Source organism: Cryptotermes secundus, unplaced genomic scaffold, assembly GCF_002891405.2.
Source record: "Cryptotermes secundus unplaced genomic scaffold, Csec_1.0 scaffold1264, whole genome shotgun sequence".
Taxonomy (NCBI): Eukaryota; Metazoa; Arthropoda; class Insecta; order Blattodea; family Kalotermitidae; genus Cryptotermes; species Cryptotermes secundus.
Window position 1 is genome coordinate 177838 of NW_019738985.1, and position 5174 is coordinate 183011.

Genomic DNA, 5174 nt, shown 5'->3' on the forward strand with positions numbered 1-5174 from the left:
GGCTGATATTTGAAATCGATATCCCCCGAATAAAAAGCAGGACTCCCCGTCTATTGAACATGGGTTTTCTTGAGTCCCATCTCAAATTTCGCTATTGAATATTTATCAGAACACCTATGGAATATAGGGAGCTGAGATAGCGCAGTCGGTATGCAGGCTGGATGACCGAGGGGTCGGAATTCGAGTCCCGGAAGGGTCAAGAATTTTCTCTTCAACAAGTCGTCAACACCGGCTCTAAGAGCCACCCAACCTCCTAGCCAATGGGCACCGGGGCCTCTTTCCCCGGGGGTAAAGCGGCCGGGGCGTGAAGCTGACCATTCACCTCCAAATATTACCGAGCAAGAAAATATGATCTAGAAATTCACTCCCCCATACGCCTTTATGGAGTAGTGCTTAATTAGTTCAGCACAGGGCAACTTTACCTTCTACCTTACCTGTAGAATATTCTACCCTAAATTTGTGGCATATAACAATTAATTAACATATTCTATGTTTCAGAAACCCTCGTGTACTCTTCTGCATGTGTGCATTTGTCTGCTTGTGTGGTTTACTTCATGACCGCCAGGTTCCAGAGTCTACACTGCCTGACGGTAGAATAGTCGGTGAACAATGAACTGCAAGTAATCTTGAAGAAGCAGTTGTGAACTGATAGAGATGCTATCTCTGCATTTGTCTGGTGGAACTGAAGAAAATCACAAAATATTTCAGTCAACTTATCCAGTTTTCGGACGGGTGTTCGAACCGAGCACCTCGAAAAATTTAATTCTAAAGCGTTACCTTTACACTAACCTGCTCGGTTTATGCACACTGATCGTTAGACGTCGGTATAAGGAATTTTTTCTTGAGGCAATTAATACCGCTCTTCTTTACAAACTAACATTTGTTCAGCTGATTAATTACATGTATATCTTTAAATTCTGTGGATATGGAGGTTCACAAGAGCTCGCCACACCTGAGAAAACTGATTCTAGTCCACAAAATTCTCCTTTTTATATTATCTTAATATTACTGTCCCACAAGTGGTTTCATTCCGTCAGGTTCTCCAACTAAAACTGTTTACGTATTTCTCATCTACCCCTTGCGTCTTACGCATCCAGACCTTCTCATTTTCTTTCTGTCACCCCTACGACCATGCATTGAGTACAAACTGCGAAGTTCCGAATATGGAAATGCTCCACATCCTTCTGTTTCTTTCTCTTAGAGGTAAAAAGGTAAAAATGTCCCTGTGCTTAATTATTTATTCAGTGAACCATGAAAACACATTGACAAGTGAAGATATGGCTACCACCTTTGTTGACCTTGGAAGTAGATGGAGTTTTGTGGTTTTGTGGAGTTTCCTGTCTCGACCGGTTTAAGCCCGATGAAATCACCGCGGTAACCATTCGATAGGAGGCTAAGTGGGCCCCAGTGCCGGTCTGGACGTCATCTTGCCCAACCAGGATTCAAACTCCGACCGTCCAGCCCGCAGCCTCCGCTCTACCGACTGAGCTATCCCGGCTCTCTTTAGGTCTCTCAGCACCCTGTTCTCAAACTCTCTGAACCTGCGCTCTTCTCTGAGTGGGATACAAATTATTACGTACATGTGAAAAGAGGGTGACACTGCAGTTAATATTGTTTGTAGGATTTCAGCAGACGAAAATATGAAAATATTTTGAGGAGAATGGTACAGGGTGCGTCAATGAATCGGGAGATTTTAAAAACAATATGAACAGTAAACTGTTGCATTTATTTCGTTTTAACACATATGAATATAGTGTAAACATAAACACATTTGGTTTCTCTCAATTAACTCACTGAGAACAGAAGTCTATTTCCCAAAAATAACATCCGACAGATGACCACCATTCCGCTGCAGGCACCCGGTAAGTTTCTTCCTAAAGCCAATCATTGCTCTTTGCAGCATCTCCACGGGAATTCCTTCAACTTCTTCCCGAATTTGATGTTCAATTCCTAAACTGTGTGGGATGCTGAGCTTTGAAAACTTGGGATTTCAGATACTACCAGAGAAAAAAATCATGTAAAAAGATCAGGTGACCTGGCTGTCCGCATAGCTGGAGATAACATGGTTAGGAAACAGGTTATTCACAACTGCCATGGAAGCTCGTGCGGTGTGGCACGTAGCCCCATCTTGCTGGAAAAGCGTTTGTTGTTTGACTAGAAGACGAGAAAGTGCAGGAGCTAAGAAGCTCTCCAACATGTGAATGTAACGTGGTCCGGTCACAGTTACAGCCCTTTCCCACTCATCTTCAAAGAAGTACGGGCCACTAATTCCAAACGAAGATATCGCGCACCATACTGTGACTTTGGAACTGTGAAGTGGTCTCTCATAAATTTCTTTGGGGTTTGTAGCTGACCAAAGCGGAAATTTGCTTCTTAACAAACCCTGATAAATGGAAATGAGCTTCATAGCTCATCAGTAAGTTGTTAACGCCATCTTGGTTTTGATTAATTGCTAAAAATCTGGTAGAAATCAACTCTGTTTTCATAGTCGTCTTCGTGTAATGCATGACTAATTTGAATTTTATAGGGGTAGAAGTGGAGACCTTTGTGCAAAATCCGCCGAACGCTGGCTTCGGACAGCCCGAGTGATGTAGCGTGGCGAAGCGCAGACCGGCGTGGACTTCGTTCAATGGCTCCTCTCACTGCCGCTACATTCTCAGGTGTACGTGCTGTTTTTACGCTACCGCCTTTCTTCTTTAGTGTAGAACCAGTAACCTCGAAGTTCTGAACCCAGGTTTTAATGGCATGGGCAGATGGAACAGCACGATTGCGAAGAATACCAAACGCTCTTCGAAATTCACGCTGAGCGAACATGAAACTGTCACCGTTTGTGTAAGATGCTTTCACAGCAAGAGCACCTCGTGCACCAGTCCACGGCTCCATTGCAACTAAAACGCTTTGATGTAGGCTGCTGGGTGGTAGTAGTGGCACCCTCCCCACTCCAAGCAATCCAGGAAGAATCACCGCTGCCAGATCGCCCGATTCATTGACCCCGAATTTAATCTAGTATTATCTTAAACTTGGGTATACTTTGTATGTTTTACTGCTATACTGAAACATTTTAATTTTGCCTCAATGTCGAAAGATTTTTATAAACTTTCAGATTAATAGAGTTTTATTTAAAAAACATGTGTACATGAATATGAATATGGAATATTGTATTGAATACACATGTCGTATATTTATTTTATAGATAGGAGGAAGTTCTTAAATGCGAACTTTTAACAAAGCAATTATGAAATTTTCACGAATTAGAGTATATGTCAACACCATAACTTTTATTTGAACATTACGCGAATTGGTATTCACGGAATCGAAGATTACAATGTTGCAGCGGAGCTGTCATGAACAAAGCAGACACGAACTACTGGTCATCAGTGACGTCATTGACATTCTCACAACGACAGTGGTTATGTCGGCGTAACACTGATGGCAGCAGTGTTCCGAGACTGAAAGCACAGACCGCAGTTCAGTTTCAGAGAGCTCCCCCAGGAGGCAGCACTGATAAACCGTCTTTGCGCATTGTTACGAAATCGACCTACAGGTGGTATCGATATTTAAGGCGTGGTTTTTCATATAATACAACGAAAAAAAAAATGTTATCAATTCAAAGCTTGAAATTATTCGAAATAATTTATAATTTCAGCTTCTTCCTGAAAGGAAACGTCTCAAGCATACGGTCTTATGGAATATTACGCCATAATATTGCTTGCGGCTTATATAACAACGATGTCGACAGCTCAGAATATACATGGATAATATGGGCATCTCTATTTTGTTTGAGTATGAACTGTGACGTTTATCATTGCTCGGCTGTTTGCAACTTGCTGTTCATTCCTCTCTCTTTAAACCCACAGATTCAATACAGTGCCTTAAGTATGGCTGTAACAGAAACATTGTGTAGTTCGTCCAGCGACGCTGCGTATTGTGTTGTCTCATAGAGATCTACAATTTAATTCCTTTAGATTAAGGTAAATTTATACCTGTACCTAATTATGTAATTAAACACTGTGCTATGAAGGCATATGGGAGAATTGGGTATAGATCCAACATTGTTGACCTCGGCACTAATGAAGGTGAGTGGTCAGCTTCACGTCCCTGCAGCTCTATCCTCGGGGATATAACCTCCCATTGGCGATGGCATTAGGCGTGGCAATAAAAATTACTGCCGATGAATTCGAAAGAATTTGGTAGGAAAAGTTGTGGCCTGATAGGATTACCATCCTATTATTTGCCTGGAGAAAGTAAGGAATAAAATAGCAAATCTAATTTTGGGTAGCCAGTGTTTCAACAGATATTCTTTTTACTTTTTTATTAAAAATCTCAAAATCTATATCATACTTATTTACATATATACGGTTTTATTATAGGAGCTGGAATAGGGCAGTGGATATAGCGACTGGCTACGGGCTGGACGACCGAGGGGTCGCAGATCGAGTCCCAGTAGGGTAAAGAATTTTCAATTCTCCATGTCCTCCAGACCGACTCTGCGGTCCACACAACCTCCTATAGAGTGGGGGTAGAGCGGGCGGAGCCTGAAGCTGACTACTCACATCCAACTAGTGCCGAGATAAATAAAATGTCCACTCCCCCATACGCCTTCGTGGCGTAGTGCTTAATTAGTTAAGCACAGGGAAAACTTTACAGATTTGTTATAGCATGCGATTTAGTGTGCCGTGACATAATGGCTGTAGGCCGCTGATCTGTAACGACAGGAAAGAGAATCCGGCCAAAACTTCCATTGGACTTCCTTCGGTGGAGTAACCACCCTTTGTTGCCCTTGCTTTGTCCACCCTAAAATACTTCCAGGTAATTACCGAATATCAACTTCGTTGTCTCCCACGTGCAAATTTTCCATGTTGCGCGTCATGTGGTCGAGATAGCCTTCTGCTCTGACCAAGTTGTGACTGGTTATTACATAATGTATCATTAAGTTTAAGGTCTTTCATTCTGGTCCGTCACACTAACCAATTAACAATCAAGTTTCTTCCGTCAAATGTGACACTTTTTTAAGTTTTCCACCTCGTCAGCACCTGCCTTACATGTTTCGGCTCACCACGGAGCCATCATCAGAGGCATTTATAGTAGAAAAAGAAATCACCAACACACAAAACTTCACTTTGTCCAAGATAGCCACGTTCCAGTTAATTAAAATAATTACAAATAGTTAAAAT